Below are 22,623 nucleotides of genomic sequence, written 5' to 3'. Positions count from 1 at the left end.
TATTGTCCTGGTAATGGCAGGACTGGAGCCAGGGTAAAGCAAGCCAGGCTACTAGGGGAGCAAATGTAAGGAGACAGTCACTCTCAGGGCCCTCCCAGGGCAGGGTTGGCACCAGAGAGGGATGCACTTTACATTTTGCATGCTAAGCACCTTTCACTTCTCATCCCAGTTCCAGCCCTGGACACTGGCACTCTATAAAGTTTCCCTCAGGTGATTCTTAGATAGGGTTAGTTTTTAAATCCACCAATGTATTAAAACTCATTCCATTTGCTGGCTGGAAAACAAGGAATCCAAGGCCATGCAGGAAGTTCATGTCAAAGATAGGACGAGAAAGGACCAGTGGAGTCTGGCAGCAGGCAAGGGGCCAAGGAGAAGGCAGGCAGAAGAACTTGGCAGCAACTGCTCGGGACTCACCTACAGGGACAGAGGTTTGGCTCTACTCCTAGGGAGGCCTTGTGAGGTAAGACAGGGCCCCAATCCAAGGTAATGGATCCCAGGCAGGGAGACAAAACAGAAATCTGGGAATTAGAGAATAAATACGGTCACAGGGGCTAGACTACATGACTTGGTCCTCGTGACCAGACATGGCCTAGTGATGGGGTTGGGAGTATTGGCCAGGGGTGCCTGCAATTCAGGGCTCTCAATGTTCCTTCCCATGGTCGCAGAGCCTGTGGCAGAGCTGAGCCAGCAGGACAGGGCTCCACAGCGTGGTAGGAAACATGGGCGGTTCTCCATCTTGGGGAGGCTCGATGGCCATCTTCCAACATTCAAATGGAAATCATATAGAAAAGGAATCAGATTTAATTGAAAGGGTTTCAAAAAACAGAACTCACACCAATAAGAGAAATGGCAGGCAGAGTGTTCAGCAGTCCCATGAATATGTTTCTTCTTCAACAGTGTTTGGATGGAACAGACCCGGAGACTCCCTCTCTTCCAGCCTCCAAGCATCCTCCAGTCTCCTCTTCACTTGCAAACTCCGGGATCATCTTCCTGGCCATCTCCTGCTTCTGGGATCAGCCCACACAGTTGTTGTGGTTAGCTCCTTCTTGCCATCCAATGAGAAGCTCCCGGATTCATCAGAATTATTCCACCGACGTGGAGGCAGCCACTAACCTCCTGGTCAATTTGCATCAGTGAGCCTCCTCCACCCACTCTCGCTGGGCTTCTGTCTCCATCATGATGATGTGGCTCTGGAAGCTGTGGGCCACTTCTATGAATTGGACAAGGAGAAGCACGGAGCTCCAAGCATCTCTTGAAGATACAAAAGCAGTGTGGCAGCAGTGCTGTATTCCAGGACATCCATAAGTCACCTCAAGATGAGTGGGGTAAAACCCTGGATGCCATGGGAGCCGCCACAGCCTTGGAGAAGAAGCTGAACCAGGCTCTTTTTGATCTTTGTGCCCTGGGTTCTGCCCACACAGACCTCCATATCTTGACTTCCTGGAGAGCCACTTCCTCAATGAGGAAGTGAAACTCATCAAGAAGTTGGACAACCACCTGACCAACCTTGATAGGCTGACTGGCCCCCAGGCCAGGCTGGGCAAATTCCTCTTCCAAAGGCTCACCCTCAAGCATGACTAGGAGCCTACTGGGCCCAAAAACTTCTGAAGGATCCCCTTCAAGGTGTCAGGGCTTCTGCCTGAGCCTCTCCCTCCAGCCACTAGGCAGCTTTTTAACCACCTTGGAGCTTTTTCTCAAGCCTTGGACCAAATGGAAATAAAACTTTTTGCAGTAAAAAGAGAAAGAAAGAGAGGTCAACTCTGCCCCAACATTAGGCATTTCTACTAGCTGGCAATTTCCAAAAATGGAATAAGGCAATGCTTGTAACCTGTCAGATGTGTAAGGAGGTTTGAAGACAGCTGTCTCCACTGGAGAAGCGACTACTTTGTATTATATAAATTTTTTTGTGACCAGGTTTCACACTGTTGCCCAAGTTGGCTCACTGCAGCCTCAACCTCCCAAGCTCAAGTGATCCTCCTGCCTCAGCCTTCCAAGTAGCTGGGACCATAGGTGAGTGCCACCATGTCTGGCTAATTTTTTATTTTTATCTTTGTAGACACAGGGTCTTGTTATGTTGCCCAGGCTAGTCTCGAACTCCTGGACTCAAGGGATCCTCCTGCCTTGGCCTCCCAAAATGCTGGGATTTACAGGTGTGAGCCACTGCACCTGGCCTCCACTTTGTATTAAACGACTGCTGTTGTCTTTCAACTTAAAGATCCTGAATTCCTTGTCTTTTTTGTTTTCTTACCTCAAGGAGCTCCACTGTGGTTCTCCAAAATGCTCTATCCAGGTATTCAAGATGGTAAGGAAGACCACAGGGGCATTTGCATATAATTGGATTATGAAAGACTGAGGTTTGAATAAACTGTGCAGACTATTTACAGACAATTTTCAGGTTAAAATTACATCACGGCTCCCCTTATAGTCATCATCCTTTGATTTCTCTCTTCTGTTTCTCCTCCTGCACCTATTTACATTGACCCAGATCAAATCTAATCAAATCAGCTAGCATTTGCAGAGGGCTGACTGTGAGCCAGGCACTGCGTTAGATGCAGATGCTTACCTTGGAAGCCCGGGCAGAGAAGGTTGGGCTCAAAGAGTCAGGGTTGGGGAGCATAAGGAACACCAGAGCCTGGGATGAATTCTCCAAGGCCAAAAATGCTCACTCCCCATTCATGTAGGCCCAGTGTAGAGAATAAAGATCTCGAATTCCCTGGATGCACTCCTTACAACTGCCGCTTCAATGCTCAGATCAAAAGCCAAGACTGGGCAGTATCCTGGGAATTACAGGATGTGTGCACATGGCTTCCATGACAGTACAAAAGGGAAGGTTCTCAGGCTGAGGAAGACAGCTGTTGGTTCCTGTGTAGACAGGGTGGGCCATGCTGAGCCAGGAGGAGAGACACAGATAAGCCCTGCCTGCCTCAGGGCCCTTGTCCATGCTGTTCCTTTGAGGCTGAAAGGCTCTTCATGTCCCGCCTGACTCCTCATCCCAGCCTCCCAGAGTCCATTCTTCTTGCTGTTAAAGGACAGCTTAAAACTCCCTTCCTTCAGAAAGCATTCCCAGATCCACCAGAGGAAGTTGGGCACCTTTCCATAGCATCTTCAGACTTTTCTGTGTAACATTTTTCATAACTATAACCAATAACTGTGCAATTGCTGTCTCTCTAGACTACAAGCTCCTTAGGAGCAGGGAACTTGAATGAATAAATGAATGAATGCTGTAAGTCAGAAAAAGAAGAAAAAGGTAACTGGAAGCAGGAGAAGCAGAAACTAAGGCATTAAAGATAGAGGTTTGGCTGGAGCAAATAGAAAATCAGACCGGCAAAGCCGAGGGTCAGGTACAGACCAGGTACAGAAGCAGCAAGGGCTGTAGGTCAGGACTGTGAAGACAAGGCTTGCAAATCTGGATTTAAACAGTATCCCCTTGAGGTGAGGAGTGAGGCTCCTTTTCTGGGCATGGGGCAAGCTTTAGAGAGGAGGGCTCCCACTTGAGCTCCCCTGGTTTCCAGCACAAGCAAGATAACCTTCCTATGGCAGAATGAACCACCCAATATAAATGAGGGTTTATGGGACATCTGTCCTCAGACCACAGGGACTTGAGATCCCTACTTAGCAAGGTTGCCATGTCTCACTTACAGCTGCCCTGATCTTCTGTTGGGTTTTTGTTGTTGTTGTTGTTGTTTGTTTGTTGTTTTTTGTTTTTGTTCCTTTTTTTGGTTTTGTTCCTGCCCTCCCCCCCGCCTCCCCAACCCCAGCTAAGCTAAGGGAACTCCATTAGCCTCTATCTCCATTACCTGGTCATCTGATTATCAGATACCCTGGGTTTTCTTGATTATTCAATTGAGACCTCTGGGGGAATTTAAAAGATGGAAGAAGGATGGTGTGTCCCAAGTTGAAGGCAGAGTCCTATCTTAGAACACAGCTGGGTGTGGTCTGATTAATTGCATTATGACAGGAAAGACAGCAGGGGTTCTGAGATCAGGAATTAGACATCTACTCAGGTGTGGCAAGCCCTAAGGGGAGCACAGAGCCATCAATCCAGGGACCATATGAGAGTTGGGGCAGGATGTTAGCTCCGGGGCTTCAGCAGGAAATATTAGGGGTCACCTACTACGTAGATGGGCAGAGATGCACATAAGAAATAAGTCAAATATGGGCAACACACAGAAGTCCCAGCAGGCAGGAAGACACCTTTGGGGATGTCTGTTTATAGGAAGCAAGCTAAAAGGACAAGATGTAATCCCCGAGGAGACTGGAGGCCAGGGCAGGACACTTGTCTGAGAAGGAATGTCCTCAGATTCTGAGGGCCTGAGTAGAAGGAAAATAACCAAGGAAGGACTTAGGGATAAAGGCATATGTCAGACAATCCACTTGTCAGAATGAAGCACAAGATTAGGGACAAGAAGCAAGCAGCCAGGGTGACAAGACCAAATCAACACAGTTGGACTGCAGCAGCTTAAATTCTTCCTGCCTGAAGTCAGAATTGATTCTAGAGCCTGGGGCAGAGCTGAGCCTGCAGATCTGGCAGCCAAGTAGATTCAGCTCAGGGAGGAGAGAGGCACAAAGCCTGGGAACCAGGTGAAGCCTGACAGATGGAACACAAATGATGCCCAGTTCTGCTCCAGCTGTTTTTGATAGCCTGACTTCTTGCTCATAGGTTCAGGAAGGATGAAGAATGGGCTGACATGGCCTTGGAGAGCAGCTGCTTCTTGCGAGGAGTGGGGGACAGGAGGTTTGTGGATGCAGATTTGCAGAGCACTCTGAGTGTCTTAAAAGGGAGTGGGTATCTTATCAACTGAGGGGAGAACCTTAATTCAAATGAAGAAGAGGGGCTTAAGTCCTGCATTCGCAATAAGAATATGGCCCCTCCAAGAAGTCTGAGAAAGCACATCTTGCTGTATGAAATCACTTTATATGTGGTCTCTTTTTTTATTCTGTGTATTTGCTTAGTTTCTCTCTTCCTCATTAGAAAAAAGAGCAAGGGCTTTTTCTATCTTGTTCACCTCTGCATCCTCAATGTTTGTAATAGTTGGAACCCAATAAGTATTGGTTGAGTAAATGAATGCATACATGCATGAAGGAATCAATGAAGTGACGCATGATTCTGCAGTTATCATGCAGGCTACTTCTCAGGACTCATGAAAGAAAACCTTGCTCCACGTTGCCTGGGAGGTACCTGGACCCAAACCAGCCTCACAGGTCCAGGAGTGCTAGTCTCTACAACAAACCCATCTACTGACTCTTTAACTGAGGGTAGCAAAGCCCAAACCAAGTTTAGGCTCCCATGTCCACATGTCTTCAGACCGCGTCCTCCCTGGCAAGTTTGAGTTAGGACTGTCCACGTGTGTTTGTGAGAATATGAAGCAGCTGAGGAGAGAGACCCTGACCAACCGGGAAGGACTGGCAATTCATGGATATCCATGTCCAGGCGACATGCGGGATGTGCTGGCATTCAGATACCTGGGCGAGGAACCCGGGAACAATTCATTACGTCACGCAGCTATGGGCAGGGGAAGTCACCACTTTAAGTGAAATGTTCCAAGAAGAGCAAAAAGTAACAAGAACAAAACAGAAAATCAGGGTTAGTGATGGAAATTCATTGATTTCTCTTGTGGGTGTAAATTACAAATGGGTGGGAAAGACAGTAGGTAATGGTAATGGAAGCTGTTACGGGGGAGCATGGCTGTGGCAGAGCTTCACCTGTTGGCTGAGTACCTACTGTGGTCCAGCACTGTATCAGGTGCTAAAGATATTATCATGAACAATGATAATATTCTCAGAGACTCAGTGTTTGGAGAGTACGGACACTAAAAGGGCAAACACTAAGATAAGAACTTTAATAGCTCCGTGGGCACACAAAACAGGAGCACTTATCACAACCTGGCAGAGTGAAGCGAGGGCAAGGAAGGCTTCCTAGAAGAAATGACATCCAGGTTGAGAGCTAAATAAGAAAAGAATTTGCCAGGCAAAGAGGGAGGGGAGAGAATTCCAAAGCAGGGGAAGTAATAATGTGCCCCACAACCTGGAGCTAAAAGAAAGCATGGAGCATTTAGGAAACTACAGGGACTTCAGCCTGGTTGGGGTGTGAAAGAAAGAGTGGTGAGAAGTGAGAGGTGAGTGGAAGCTTGATCATGAAGAACCTCATAAATCAGCTCAAGAAATTTAGATTTCTCATTTTGTCAATGGTGGGATGGGAATGAGGGAAGATGGGAAGCACTAATTGAAGGGTTTTAAGAAGGGAAGTATGTTCTGGAATAATCTCTATTTCCCCATTGATTCCTTTTTTTTTGCAGGGGTAGGGGGAGACAGAGTCTTGTTCTGTTGCCTAGGCTGGAGGGCTGGAGTGCAGTGGTGTGATCTCGGCTCACTGCAACCTCCATCTCCCAGGTTCAAGCGATTCTCCTGCCTCAGTCTCCCAAATAGCTGGGATTACAGGTACCCGCCACCACAACTGGCTAATTTTTGTATTTTTATAGAGACAGGGTTTCACCATGTTGGCCAGGCTGGTCTTGAACTCCTGACCTAAGGTGACCCGCCCACCTCGGCCTCCCAAAGTGCTGGGATTACAGGTGTGAGCCACTACACCTGCCCCCCATCCCATGGATTCTTCCCACAGGAGGAGGGATCTTTCTGTTTCACCGAGGTGTCCTAAATCCTCCTCGGGACACTGTGTGTCACTGTCCACATTCCCTGGCACAGTGCCTGACACACGATGGATTCACAGCACACAGATGTTGCCCCTTGCATGAGGATCATGGTATGATTTAACCGGCCTAAGGGACATGTTGGCTGCTGTCCTCTCCTCATGTTGGAGCGATAGGGAGAGAAGGAGCCCAAACATATGGGGCAACCAGAGGCAAACAGTGAAGCCAGAAAGCGGTCCCAGCCTGCAGCATAGATTGTGATATACTTGGCAGAGCCCATTTTTTTCTCCTAGGCAAACAGGTAGATGTCATCTCCCAGCCTCCCTGAGAGTAAGTGCCACCAGGTGACTGAGTTTCGAGCAATGAAATGGTGGCAAAAGAGATGTACTCCTCTTACAGGTCTGGCCCATGAAATCTCTCCTGGCCGGGTGCGGTGGCCCATGCCTGTAATCTCAGCACTTTGGGAGGCCAAGGTGGGCAGATCATGAAGTCAGGAGTTTGAGACCAGCCTGACCAACATGGTGAAACCCCGTCTCTACTAAAAATATAAAAATTAGCCGGACGTGGTGGCATGTGCTTGTAGTCCCAGCTACTCGGGAGGCTGAGGCAGGAGAATTGCTTGAACCCAGGAGGCAAAGGTTGCAGTCAGCCGAGATCATGCCACCGCACTCCAGCCTGGGTGACAGAGCAAGACTCCATCTCTGAAAAAAAAAAAGAAAAAAAAAATCTTCTCTCTTATAATCCCAGATCTCCTTTCTCCTCTTCCAGCTGAATGAAGAGGAGTCTGAGGGTCTGGAGAGGGGTAGACCACAAGATGGACAAGGCTTTTGTCCCTGAATTGCCACATGGAAAGCCATGAGACTAGGACCAGCTTCACTGAAATATAATGTGAGTGACTAATCGACTTCTGTTGCTGAGCCACTGACTGGGGTGTAGGGGTTTATCTGCTGTAGCTGATAGCACTGTTTATTCTAACAGTTACAGCCGTCCCTCAATATACATGGGAGATTGGTTCCAGGACCCCTGGGTATACTCAAGCCCACACATGCTCAAGTCCACCAGTCAGCTCTGCAGAACTACCTGTCGGAAAAGTCAGCTTTCCGTACACGCAGGTTTCACATCTCAGGAATAGTCTTATTTTTGATCCGCGTTTGATTGAAAAAAATCCACATGTAATGGTCCCACACAGTTAAAAACTGTGTTATTCATGAGACAACTGCATGCAGCTTCCTTAGCCCCACCTTCAGCAAACTCATTCCAAAAGGCCAGAGAAGAAACTTCAACTATGCCGAGCGAAGTCTCAGGTCCAATGAGGAGAAACAAGACAGTGCAGAAAATGCCTCTCTCTGAACGAAGGTCTCCTACTGGAAGAACACAGTTCCTCCCATGGAGACAGTCTCAAGACCTCTTTTGGAACATTTTATATTGCTTGTTTTGATGCCCAGTTTATGGAATTAAAAATAAAACCTCTCACTGAAATATGCAACTGACTCAATCATTTAATTCTGTGTTCTCACTACACATAAAAGTTCATATCTTCACATGGATATGAGCATGAAGTTGTTTAGTAAAAAGCACCTAGAAATGAAGTAACACAAGACATAATATATAGTCAATGTGTTTTATATGGTGAAGAAAATTTTTCCAGTTATTACTAAGACGAGGAGTTATTCTCTTCTTACAAAAAAATAAGTCAGAGACTAAAAAATCCCTCGCAATGCCTCACAATGGCTCAAAGAACACACGAAGCAGAAAGACAGAGTAAGGCTATGGTCTATAAAAAAAACTGTTGTTAGAGTTATAGGTAATTACATGGAAAATTCATAGAATGAATTCACAAATGGTTCAGTATTACATGGACCTGTATAGTAGCTATTATAAACAACAGTAGCTAGAGCTACAGAAATACAGTTAATGGAGATTCTGTACTTAGAGGGAAAACTTTAAGAAATTGCTGCCAAAGAGACTGAGATTTTCTTTTTACAATTGGTATAAAAAGAAGCAACCATTCAAAAGTAGGTGGCCTGGCTAAAGCAGCAGGGGATATAGTGAAAGATAAAGAACCAAGAAGATGAGAAAAGAATTCAAATAGAAACAGGACCTGCTTGGCTAAAATTTTTAAATTCTTAGAAAGGAATTGGAGCTAGAACCACATTAAATATAATAGGCTGCTTGGGGTGTGTCTACAGTTAATTCCATCAGATATCATTCAAGATGGATACCTGAACCAATAGACCCTGGCTATAAATCACAGTCTAGTTGATTTTGTCCCAGAGCGGTGAGATCAAATCCGCAGTCCTCTAAATGAATGAAAACCCAACGAGGATTTATTCTGCAAGTGTGTGCATATATTATATCATTTATTAGAGACCATCTCCAGATTATCAAGGTCCTTCCCCAACAAATAACCCTCGTGGAATTCCAGTTGTGCCTGATTAAGAAATGTGAGTCGGGCAGTGGGATTAGTGGGTGTTATCTAGATTCAGGCAAAGCCACCTCTCCACCCTTGCTTCCCTCATCTTTCTCTCGTTTCTTTCCCCAAGCAGTCTCATCTCTCAGACTCTCTTTCTCCTCTCCCCGTGCATCCTCTTCTTTATCACAAGCCCTTGGTTCTCTTCGTCTAGAGACTCCAGAAAGAACAAACCTGGGCCACCAGGCTGTATCTATCACCTTGAGTATGTCCTCATTCACTTGGACTGATGGAGTCGGTGCACCTTTCTACCAAGAAGGACCCTGATCTTCTGCTGCAATAATCATTCATGATGGTCTCTCCTCCCTGGCAAGGCCTCTGTATCTGCTGTGAGAATACTTCCTCATCAAAGGGCCCAATGTGAACACCAGCCGCTCAGCTGCGCCCCCAGCTGCAGTGTGAGAGCTTGGCTGCTGTCCTAAGAGATAGAGAGAGCTGAGGGGATGGGAGAAAATAGCAGAGAGGAGGTTGGAGGGAGTCAGTCAATGGGAAGGGTTCTTGCTATTCCTCCTCCCCTCAAGAAGGAGCAGCCTGGGATGAGCTGATTGTCCAAGCTGAAAACAACCCTCTCTCTGGGCTGCGAATGCAGAGGAAGTCCCAGCCTTGCCTTCAGAAAGAGAATGATTTCTGTGCTCTATCTCAGAACTTCAAAGCATCCCTTCAATTAATTATTATGAAGACGTATATTAATCAGGAGGCTACAACAGCTTCTTAATACTTGCTCTAGTACCAGTTTGAAAAGCAACTCTGAAGGGAAAATCCAATTTTGTCTAAGGTGATTGGGGTAGGGAGTAGAGGGTGGTGATAGGGGCTGATGCTAGCCCTCAGAGCATTGGCAAACCAAAGCAAAAATCACAGGACCTGTGTTTCTTATGAGCAGAAGCAGCAACAAGATCATTACTACCACCAATATAAAAACATGCACTGGTCCATTTTTCCCCTTTCCCATCATTCCACTACCCTTCCAGCACCTCAAAACTAGGTTCGCTAAGTGAAACAAGCTAGACACAAAAGGACAAATATGGCGTGATTCCATTTATATAAGTTATCTAGAATACGCAAGTTTGTAGAGACAGATGGTAGATTAGAGGTTACCAGGAACTTGGGGGAAAGAAGGTAAGGGAGTTGTTGCTTGCTAGAGTTTCTGTTTGAGGTGATTAAAAAGTTTTGGAAATGGATAATGGCAATGGCTGTATAACATTGTGAATATAATGAATGTTACAAATAATACATATAAAATTGGTTACAATGGCAAATTTTATGTCATCTACATTGCACTATAATTTAAAAACTTAATAATAATGTAATGTACCAAAATCATTGAATTGTACACTTTAGATTGATAAATTGTATGGTATGTGAATTATATATCAATAAAGCTATTAAAAACACCAAAAACCAAGTCTACTAACAATCTTCACTCACAGGCACAAGTCTGCTCCAGCTTCTTTCTTTCTCGTTTATTGAGAACCCTTCCTTGCCAGGTACTCTGCTAGGCGCTGATGAACAGAATAGACATGGCAGGAATTGTTTAAGTAGCTTAAATCTCCTTTCAAGCACCTGATGGTTTTAAGATTGAGTATCCCTTTATGTTATTACCTAGGTTTACTGTCCTGATGCTGACCACAGAACTAGACAGCTCCAACTTTATTTCTGAGTCCAGGCTCCCTGGTAGTTCCTGATTCGGGTAGAGAAGTCTCTGTTTTAATCTCCTCCCTGAGTTCCTATTGCACCAGCCTGACCAATCTCTGTTGTCCTGGAAGTCTCTGCTTTTGTACTAATAAGTCCCTTTCTAACCACCCAAGGTCAATGGTTCCAACCTAAACTCCATCAAACTGCCTGGGGCCCTGATAGCCTGCAGAGAGACCACACTGATATCCACTGCTCATCTGTCTGAACTTCTAAACACCCTCATTCCAATTTACTTTTACCACATTATTCTCCCTTCTGGCAGGTAACTTCGCAACTTTCCCATGGATCCCCTGATACCAACTTCATATCTGCACTACAACTGAAAAGACCATTTTCCAGACATACTTGCAGATATGTTGGCTTCCCTATCAAATGTTCCAAATAGGAGGTTCTGGTACTACCTCATCTCCCTTGCCCCCTTGCCACCTGAGTAATTAACCATGGCCACAGAATCTCAAGATATAATAATTATAGTGAGTGCTATTTCTGAAACACAAACATGGTCCTTCCTAGCCCAGGAGATGACATATAAAACACACAGATACTGGAGTGAAAGCTCCGTACTCTGTAATCACCTGGGGAGCGTGCTAACCTGGCCGCACGTTAGAATCACCTGGAGACCTTTTTAAAAATACTGATTCCTAGACCACAACCCCAGAGATTCTGACTTTAATGGTCTGGAGTGGGGTCCAGATAGGGGAGAATTTTAAAAGTGCCCCAGGTGACTCTAATGCATATCCAGGGTTAGGAGTAGCTAATCTAAGAGAAGGGGACCAGATGATATAGAAATGTATTTGTTCATTCATTCAACAAGTATTTATTGACCACCTACTATGCACCAGCCATTAAGTCTAAGATGCAGTGGGCTAGTCAGTAAGGTTTCAGGTTCTCATGGAGTGTCCAGTGGTTGATGTAAAGCAGGCTCACTGTGCACTGGTTACCAACTTTTCTGAGTCCAGTGAGACAGAAAACGCTCATATGCAGCGAGTTATATGAAGTGGATTTATGACTTCCAGACAGGCAGCAAGGAGCAACAAAAGCCTACGATTCATTGCCAGCTGGTCCCTCCAGGCTCAGGAAAGCTGCCGTGGATGGATGGAGTCTCATCAGCACGTGCGCCACTTGCACGGCAGCTAAGAGATTCCAGAAAGCAGCCTACCCTGGGTTTTATTCCCAGAGGCCGCATGACATGCTGGGCTAAAGCACTGAAGGACGTCCTGTTTCTAAGGGGGAACTGGAACAGGGCCCAGGCTGCTCTTGTCATTCCTTCCTTATCTCAGGATGTTGCAGTCCCAGAACATCCTACAGTTAGTCTTGAGAACTGCAAGGAAGAAAGGAGAAGAACTGGGTCAGTCTGAGGCCACCTGGAGAACTGTCCTACCATTGGTGGAAAATGAAAAAGAAAACAAAAAAGTATAATTGTATAGCTAGAGATAAAGCAACTCTAAAATATATAAAGTGTATTTTTATAATATCAACACAAGTTTCAGGGTTCCTGGATCTAGGTTTTTGGAATTTACGAGCAGATTACTGGCATTAGCGGAGTGACAGCGGGGAGCCCACTAGCCTTCAGAGCTAGGCATGGAGTAGGGAAGTACTCCTTTAGAGAGAATCAGAAACTCTTTCTCTATCTCTTAATGAGCTTTAAGCCATTCAGAAAACCAGGGTGGTATTTGAAAACATAGCAGCTGTGATTCCACAGGGGAAAGAGCCAATGACAGAGCTCTCTTTGGAACAGGGCTTTAAAAGTGAAACAGGATAAACAGGTTTGATGGCAGCCTGTGGGAGGCAGAGGGGGCATTGAGCCTTCCACTTCCTTCTTTCTACAATTGACTCTTTTTCTCTCACTTCAAGCTGTTAAAAAGGAAACAATATGGAAGGGGTAGGTTTTCCCAACTCATCCTCCCTACCCTGGGCTCAGCAAAACTTTGATTAAGAATCCCAGGAGAACCAGGCTGACTTAAACCTTGCCAATTTATGCGTGAACCAGATCCTGTGAGTCTGTGCTGGGATCTGCATACTCCATATTTCTGGAGAAAAAAACAAAAACACAAAACACACAAAAAACAAAGCAGGATAGCCATTAGTTAGCTCACACTCAAACACAGGGCCAGTGTGTGGCACTGCTATTGCTGCTTTGTGAAAATCCCTGCTCTCAGGTGGCTTACATTCTGGTAGGAGTATTTAATAATCAAGTGTTAAACCAATGAAACATATATATATATATATGCAGGGAAGTGGACAGAAAGCTAAGTAGGGTACCATTTTAGATGGTGTTTTCAAGGAAGTTCTTTCTAAGGAAGTGACATCTGAGAAGTGGTAGAAATGAAGTAAAAGAATGAATTCAAAACTCCTAACAAACAGAAAGTCTATCACTAAGATATGGCTCTTTGTTTTACTCATTCAAATAAAAAAAATCTCTCTGCTTCTAACCAGCTTTGACCAAATTCTCTTCCTAAAGATCTTCCTTCAATGGTTCTGGATTACAAGCCACCTGGACCTGGGATCTTGCTGTCTGCGAATCTCAACAATATGCCTCCTTCTGTAAATGTCTTCCTATAAACAATGCCCATGGTCCATAATTTCTGCTACTGAGTTCAACCTTATAAAGCTGCAATCCACTGAACTGAGGCCCTCCACCGCCTCCAGCCAGTTCTTACTCATATTCACAGATGGAACTAGACACCCCTTTCCAGGTGCTGTTTCATCCTATACCATATGTTAACTGAGGGAGGCTGGTTTCCCAGAGGCAATCACAGCCACCAAGTCATCAACCATGATGCTCCCTGCAAGCCCTATTGGCTAAAACTGGGTGAGCAGAGGGAACTCCTCAGACAGCCTTCTTCTCCCAGAGTCCAGGCACATGAGGTCAAGGTCTCTTCTGTTCCCCAAGGAACAATTGTTGGGAAGTTCTTATGTGTACTTGACTTTAGTTTCTTTTGTTCTGACATCACTCTTTCTATTGTCCTTACTTGTGTTTCAGCCATGAGCTGGACAGCAAAGGGGCAGACCTTGCTCAGCCAAAATTTACCTACAAACTTCTCTTGCTTATTCTGTAAGTGACGAAGAGGCCCGAGTGAGTGGTAGAGGAGAAGACAAGGGTGGAGTGAAGCCTTAATAGCCATTCTTCCTGCAGTTATGGAGTTCGGGGCTGGTGGGCATGTCACAGCCAGAAGGATGATATAGACAAATTGGATAAAACTCAGGAAAGAGCAACACACCAAAAAAAAAAAAAGATGATGAAGAGGCTGGAGGGATTGAATGATGAGGAAAGATTAAAAGAACTAAATATGGACAGACTGGCTAAACGCCGATTAAAAGCAGCGATCAGAACTGTCTGCGGGTATCTGAGCACCAGCAGGGAAGAGGGGCTGCACTAGCAGGTGTAGGGTCAGGCAGGGGGGAAGTGAGGTGGACTGCGAATAAATGAAGGGAAAGTGTTAGTGGCAAACTGCTGGGTAGTAAAAGAGCCTCTGTAAAGGAAAAAGGTGGGAGGGGGTGTGGACCAGGAGATAGAGGGGTAGTGGGTATAGAAAAGGGGGACATTTAACATATGGACCTCCCTCTGAGATGTCTAAATATACTCAATGATGTTAGGCAAATTCTGGGGTGGGGAGGTGGAGAGAAGGTGTGCTCCGGGAGACCTGAGGTGTGTCACGTGAGCCATGTCCTTATTTAACATCTAAGCTATAGCAGTGAGTCCTGCAGGCCTGGATCCAGGATGGTCAGAGACCAGGAAGGATAGGACCATCAATCGGAGCATTGGGACAACACAAATATTACACCATATGACTGCCCAGCTGATAGTGACCTCTGATGCCCCTTTGTGTTTTAAAAGTAAAATCCTGAACCAGAAATATTTCCCCTTCTGCAGAGAAAGAAGCAGCTGGTCAGCTTGACAGGCGGAAACTGCAGCTTTCTCGTTAATGTGCAATCCTGAAACGGTGATGTATGGCTGGTGATAGATCATGTTGGGTTTCCGGAGAGCAGGGAAGGCTAAAGCCGGAGCCTAATTCATGATGCATGAACGCATTGATCTTCTTGGCTCTGAAAATACAGTGTAATGAACCCCCGCTAACACATCATTTTTATTCCACTGCACCTCGCTAATATCTAATGATTTCACCTTCTACTGTGATCAAACATAATTGTATGGGAGTTTCAACTTTGTTCTTTGATATGGGAACACTGCTGCCCAGCACTGTTTTGCTCTTTACTATTGGTAGAGCAAGTGTGGAACTTACACATATAATGATTAAGATCCTACAGAACTATCTTGCGGCCTTTTGAGCACCCTATGTGTTTACATATTCATAACATACGTGTTTCTGTGTGGATGCAGGTAAATTTAAGAATGTGTTATATGCATATGTTAAACCAAAAGCTAACTGAAGGCAAGAAAGATATTCAGAAGCAGGTACGTCTTCCCTGGGATAGTAATGCTCTTTCCCACAAATTGGCCCTTGGGAAATGGCAATTGCTTTGAATGGAGATTACCTTGTAAATGTTATTGTTTGCAGAATCTCATCTGCTGATTGAAATCACTAAAATAATTTGGTTTGAAGTCCATGAAGCTTCTGGAGCACCTCTTGCCAGCCTGTCCTTGACAGCATCATGCCCTATGCACATCTCATGTTTCTTGGACAGAGTTTTTGATTACACTGATCCATTCTCCATTTTAAAAGAGCTTTTAGGAAAAAAAATTAATATTAATTTTATAACCCTAGCCATCTGGCCTGAAGGTAGTTTGTTTCTGATGAAGGAACATTTACAGCCCTTCTGTGGATGAGTTGGGCTCTCCTTTGCCAGCACTGTGCTTGGAAGCAGGGCACCAGGGCTGAGTCCCAATTCTGACACTTGCTAACTGTGTGACCTTGGCCAAATCACTTAACCAGTTATCTCATCTGAATCCCAGTTTCCCCCAGATAAAGAGAAACTCTAATGCCTTTCCATGTCTGAATACAGGCAGCTGAACCAGATCATTTTTGATGTCTCTTGCAGCTCAAAGATTTATGTTTCTGTGATACCTGAACACACTCTTTCACTCCTCTGTATCTCGAAAGTTCCTTTCTTCCTTATGTCTCTAGAGTTTGGGTTCCTTAAACATCCCAATCCTCCTCACAATGAGAGTTGGATATGAGCAAATCATAACCTCACAACTTGGATAAACAGAGAGCGCTGCACTTCTGGTGTCTTTTGTTTTGTTTTGTTTTTAATCTTAGTCTTGATTTAAAACAACAACAACAAAAAAAAGAATGACAAAACAAGAGTGAGTTAGGCAGAATGGTGGCCCAATTATTTAGGTTCTTTAAAGACTCTGTAGCAATATTAAGTTAATGCAAAACTTGGTTCTCAAGGTCATGCTCCTGCACGGCTTAATAGGTAAAACTTTGACCCCTACCCAGGCCTTTGATTTTGGCCTGCACTCTGTTCCATGGGGAGGTGGTGGAAGGTTATTACATAAAAAGCTAGTATCCCAGAGAAATACAGTCCAGAACTTGTGATGCAGGTCAGGGTACAGTATCTGACTGCAATCAATATGCACTTAAATGTTTGGATCATCTAAACCTCCACTTAGCACAAAGGATCTCCAGAGAGAACTTTCTTCAGAGCAGAGAAATTACTATTCCAGAGCTGTGAGTCTTCTTGGCCCATTTGTGTTTCAAGGGAGATGCTGGTGAAAGGGGCAAAGGAGGTCTCTTTGGGATGAATTGGCTGAACAGTAAATAGTCTAGGGGATAAAGAGCCTTGACTCTAATTCTGGCCACCACTGCCGAGAACAACTTGGCCCAATTCCTAATTATTCTCTCTCACTTTCTGCCTCTGCAATGGGGGTAATTATTGAAATATGTTAACAAGGTGTGTTGAGATCATTGGATAGAAGACAAATATCATTTATACTCACAGATTTGACAGAGCTAGAAGAGAAAAAGCGTTAAAGTTCCAGCCACTCGTTGTTCTAATTCTGAAACTTCGAAAGAATGGAAAATGTCATCTGTTTACTTAATCTTTCGACTCCCAAACCTATTAATTCCAGAACAGGGTTCGCATTCCTTGTTTTAACCTTCAATGAGTCACAGTCCAAAACTGGATTAGAACTAGAATCTTTTTCTTGTTACTTTACCAATTCCTTGAGAGAGACAAGAAATGGAAAGTAGAAAGAAGTGGGTAGACCCCAAGGATCATGGACTAAAATATGGGGATAGGGATGCAGAGCTAGACATGGGGTTGAAGGAAAGGAGAGATACTGGCTCTTGGTTAGGGAAGGAACAGAACAAAAAAAACAGATCCATAGCAAGATAGATGTGTATTGTAATTATTATAATACTTATATATGTCAATATAAGTATTATAATATTATTATGTAAGTATTATAATACTTATAGATGTCAATTCATATGTTTTCTTTCTTTTTTCTTTCTCTATTTCTTTTCTTTCTCTCTCTCCCTCCCTCCCCCATCCTTCCTTCCTTCCTTCCTCTCTCTCTCTCTCTCTCTCTCTCTTTCTTTCTCACAGTCTAGCTCTGTTTCCCAGGCTGGAATACAGTGGCATGATCTTGGCTCGCTGCAACCTCCACTTCATGGGCTCTAGCCATCCTCCCACCTCAGCCTCCTGAGTAGCTGGGACTACAGGTGCACACCACCATGCCCAGCTAATTTTTGTATTTTTTTCTTTTTGTAGAGACAGGGTTTCACCATGTTGCCCAGGCTGGTTTCAAACTGATGTGCTCAAGCAATCCATCCTCTTTGGCCTCCCAAAGTGCTGGGATTATGGGCATGAGCCACCATGCCCAGCCTCATACAGTTCCTTAAAGCAAGCCTAAATGATAAGGAAAAGATCTTTGATTGGGAATGAAACTTAATTATAGGCAATATCCCAGCTTAGAACAATGTTAGCGATGGGTGATTTTGAAAGACTAGCAGTAAATAAAAAGGACAGGCTAGAGACAAAGTCTTAAATTATAAGAGAAGAGTTGGGTAAGACAGAGCTTATTGGTCTTGTTCAGAGATCGAATACCAGAACAAGCAACTGAAAGAGCTAGAAAATCTTCTACAAAAAATGTGGAAGTGAGACACCCTTTCCTGTGTGATTTGTATATGCTACTCCCTAGAGACTTAATACTTTACCAGATAACCTGCTGAGGTTTCTTGAAGGTCTAGAGTAAATAAAGGCAAGTCTTAGCTTAGCATAGAGATCAGTGAATTCTTTTGGTAGGTGCCTCTTGTTCCATCTATTCATCATTTGGAGTTTTAGGACACTTTCCCTCCACAAAAGTACTAAATGTATTTTTTACAAAAAAAAAAATACTTAAATGTTAATGCGAAACCTGGGGTGGAAGGAGGATGTCAAATAGCTGAGCAATGCTCTGAAGGCACGATGTCTCTGCTGAAGGATTTGACCCCAGTAATCTAATTTGCTTTAAATTTGAAATGATCCTTCATTCTCTTATTATAAGGCTCCATGTCGTTGGCTCATAAAGATTACAATTTCTTTTCTTCCAATTGCAATAAATCCAATTCAAGCACCCTCTTGACTTGAAATTCGTCACAACAACACACAGAGGGCAATGCTCCCCTCATGTGCCTCTTGGGGAGGGCATTCTAGTCTCATCTGCTGGAGAGAGATGATGCAAGACTATAAAGTGAGGCTCTCTCCCTTCCCCTTTCTCCCCCCAACTTCAGTATAATCTGTGAAAAGAATACTGTGTCTAAATTGTAGCTGATTCCTCATTATCCAGCAGTAAAAAGGTTAGGCGAGCCAGAAAGCCAGACTGACTGCAGCTTCACATTTTATCTTTCCGCCTGGGAACAGTTCAGTTTCTCAAATCCATTTGAAAACACTTCAGCTCATTCCATCCAATCTAGGGATTTTAACCTTTCTCTTCCTTTATTTTCTGTTCTTTTTTTTTAAAACTGGCAGCTTAGAATTATAACTGACCAGCCTATATCCTGCATATCTGTCTATCTGTCTATTGATTAGTCATGGGTCTAGTGTCTTACAACGGAACTTGACTTTTGGATAACATTTGGTATTGATTCAAAGCTAAATTGGATAGATCTTTGAAGGACTTGGTTGTACTATTGAGGGGCTTTTGAGTGGTAAATCATCATAATAATTATAGCACTTGGTATGAACTTAGTAATCATAAGGCCTCTGGTACCCAAAGATGTCTTTTTGCCAACCAGTAACTATCTTGATATGAATGGGAAACTTGAGTTTCAAACTACCACAATTTGTTACTTTAATATGAGCTGGAGGAGGAGCCTGAAGATGGAGAGCAAAGGACAGGAATGAATGTGAGTCCTCTAGAGACAGTAACCCCAACCCATTTGGAACAGGTAAGTCTACAGGTATAATCTCTATTAACAAAAACGACACATCCCATAACTTCTATGTGATAAACATCATTACCAGGGCCGGGCACAGTGGCTTACACCTGTAATCCCAGCACTTTGGGAGCCCGAGGTGGATGGATCACCTGAGGTCAGGAGTTTGAGACCAGCCTGGCCAACGTGGTGAAACCCTGTTTCTACTAAACATACAACAAATTTAGCTGGGCATGGTGGCACATGTCTGTAATCCCAGCTACTCAGGAGGCTGAAACACAAGAATCACTTGAACCTGGGAGGCAAAGCTTGCAGTGGGCCGAGATCATACCCTGGCACTCCAGCCTGGGCAATAGAGTGAGACTTTGTCTTAAAAAAAAAAAAAATCATTACCAGACATAGAAATACATGGGTAGTAGAAGGTGTGTGCCAAGATTCTAGGCAAAAAGGGTTATGACTAAAACAGTATTAAATAGTAGTCAAAATATAAAATGGTAACTAAAATAACTAAAGAAGGCATCAGGAAACTTAAACTGTCTTGTCTCCCTGGGAAAAACAGAAGGAAGGGGAAGAGCCAGATTAATGTGGTGGGAGGATTGGCAGAAGAGAAGAGAAGCGACTTAACCCCCAGAGTGGTTCTCAATGTTGGCTATGCCTCAAAAGCATCAGTGGGGCTTTTAAGGAAACAGTTTCCTTCCCAGAGGCTCTGAGTCAGCTCTGAGGTGGGGTCCAGGGAAACTCATCCCACCAGGTATTGTGCTGCACATCCAGGGCTGGGAACCACTGCATTAGCTGACATGTTTAATGAGAAGAACAATACCTTGCCCAAGTGGCATCTCCAGTGGCCAGTGTAGTGCCTGGCTCATATTATATATACAAAAATGTATACCTGAATGACTGACCAAATGACAGACTGACAAATGGAATGAATAAATAAGCATTTGTTAAGTGTCCTTGAAGTACAGGATCTGTCCTAGGAGCCTTATTTATAATATCGCTTATCATTCTCACTGTTTCCAGTGAGGAACTTATTATTTCTATCTCAAAATCCAGGAACTCAAGACACAGAAAGGCCAAGTAATTTGTCCAACTTCATATGCTAGACTGGAAGAAGGAGCCCAGCCTCAAGTCAGGTAAGAAAGGGAGGGGAGGGGGCAGAGAGAAAGTCTGGAACCCTGATTGTCTCAAAATTTCGACAGAGGGGCTGCAGTCATGGCAATCTGGCTGGGTGGAGTTTGAGGACTGTCCTCAAATTCTGTTTGCAAGGAAAGCACATGGATTTTACCTATATTTTTACTTGGGGAAATTGAGAGGCTGTTCATGGAGATTCTGGGAGCCTCCCACACCCACCTCATCCTATCCGACACCCCACTAAGCCACTTGTCTGGAAGAAAGAATTTGACAGTTCCCAGCTCATTCTTCTAATATCTCGGGGAAACAGAAGATATCCCAGGGTTCTGTTAACTTCCCTCATTTCTCTCTGTCTGGCAGCTAATGCCTGAAATTTATGCTAATGAAGAAAAAGTTTTGGTTCCCATAATTAAATATGAAAGACTTAAAATACAGGTGTGATTGTACATTGAAGCTCATTCATACTAAAGTCAATCTACCAATAAGAGCAAATGACTGATAGCAGGCACTTTCTTATTTTGAAAAGGAAAAGGAGGAAAGAGAACACCTGACATTTGCCACTGAGGTGGAATAAAGGAATCGTCTTCGTCTTTACAGGTTTGCCTGCGATGAGCCCTATTTACATTCAACTGGGAGGGGACAAATAGAAGCTGTGCTCAGAGGTATTTTTGTCATGGGCAGCTGTGAATACATGCAGCTTTTCTTCAAATGATTTATGAAGGGTTTTTTGTTTGCTTTTAAAATGTGGAATAAAAGAGCTTCATTCCCAGAGGCTTCATTAACTGAGGTACCACCATCCCCAAAGCTGTCTATAGAATCTGCAATGTGCTGGAATTATTCAAACGGGAGTCCAGGCCTGCAAATAAAGAGGCTCTAGATCAGGAAGCTCAGCTTTGCCCCCAGCAGGTGGGGGTCCTTGTGCAAGTCCCTTATTCTTTTGGTGCCTCATCTGTAGAACTAGAACAATTGCACCTGTGTTTGTGGAATATTTACCAAATGTCAACATGTGAGGCGCTTTTCCTGCATTATAGCCATTAATCGTCACAACACCACCATGAAGTATGCACTCTTATTTTTCAGTTTTAGAAATGAAGAAATGAATCTTAGCTTAAAGTGAGTCGTCCAAAGAAGCACAACTAGTAATTGGAAGATCGGTTATGTCAACTAAGGCCTATCTGACCTCAGAGTCCACTGCCTCAGACACACAATGTCATAATGAATGCTACTCCATGGAGGAAATTATGTGTATAAAGAGAAATGATCTGGCTAAGCATGTTTTGAACGGTTATAAATTCATATTCACATATATTGTGATATATGCACATATGTATATATAAATGTAGATATACGAGATATATATGGATATATGGATATATAAATAGACCCCCATTTAGCACTGTCCCATGCAACCCAGATTAGTTCTAACATTATTTAGTTCTAAATCAATTTCTTGATACCAGTGGTTTTTAAAATGTGCCACTGAGGTCAGCAGTCAGTCTCGGCATCACTTGGGGACTTGGTAGATCAGAAATGCAGATTCTAGAGCCCCACCCCACACTACTGAATCAAGAACTCAGGGAGTAAGACTCAGTCTTCTGGTATTTTGTTGGGGTAGTGGAGGGAAGGGGCGCCGAGCTTCCATGTCCTCCCTTGGTGCACCACCCTCCAGGAACCTCCACGTTTGGCTATCTAGAAGCTCCAGTCATCTGGGCTTTAACAAGCCCTCTGGATGATTCTGATGCATGTTCAAGTTTGAGAGCCACTGAGCACTGTTGAGCTAACATGGCAGACAGTCCATTCTCAGCCAGGAACTATAAAGGCACCAGACTGCAGTGCAGTCAACCATTGAGCTCTTCATTGTCATATAAAGAAACCTATAGCTTCTCTTTTGTTATTTCATTTTGTATTCTGGCAACTGGTTTTGACTCTCAAAGACTAAAAAAATCGTGCACGTAATATGCCGGCTTTACCCCGGGGCAAGAGAGGATGAGTATTAGGTTGAGTATTAAAACAAAGCCTTCCCAGAAAATCAAGGTGTGTTCAAAGAAATGGTCCAGAAAACAGGGAATTACAGATGAGTTGATACTTTTATGTTATGGAGGGCATGATAAGCATTAATGCCTCCTAGGACAACTGACCAGCATTTCTAGAAAGAACAGCAGAAAGAGATTGGTTGAAGCCATGTCATGGCATCAGGGGATTTGAAGAAAACCGAAGAGGTATTACAGAGAACCCTACCATAAACATGATGCTAGATGGTGTGTGTGTGTGCACACATGTGGGCACATACCCATATTACTTACCATATCTTTGGCATATAACATGGACTTCAGAATTAGTCCAAGTTCCTAGTTGG

At 44.0% G+C, this 22,623-nt stretch overlaps 1 pseudogene; it reads left to right on the top strand.

The window, feature by feature from the left end:
* The first annotated feature begins 298 nt into the window (after window positions 1–298).
* On the top strand, window positions 299–1,581 carry LOC100987357 (ferritin light chain-like; annotated as a pseudogene).
* Window positions 1,582–22,623: the final 21,042 nt, after the last annotated feature.

The sequence above is a fragment of the Pan paniscus genome, chromosome 9, assembly GCF_029289425.2.
Source record: "Pan paniscus chromosome 9, NHGRI_mPanPan1-v2.0_pri, whole genome shotgun sequence".
NCBI lineage: Eukaryota > Metazoa > Chordata > Mammalia > Primates > Hominidae > Pan > Pan paniscus.
The sequence above is the reverse complement of the archived record's forward strand: the minus strand, read 5'-3'. Positions and strand labels throughout refer to the sequence as shown.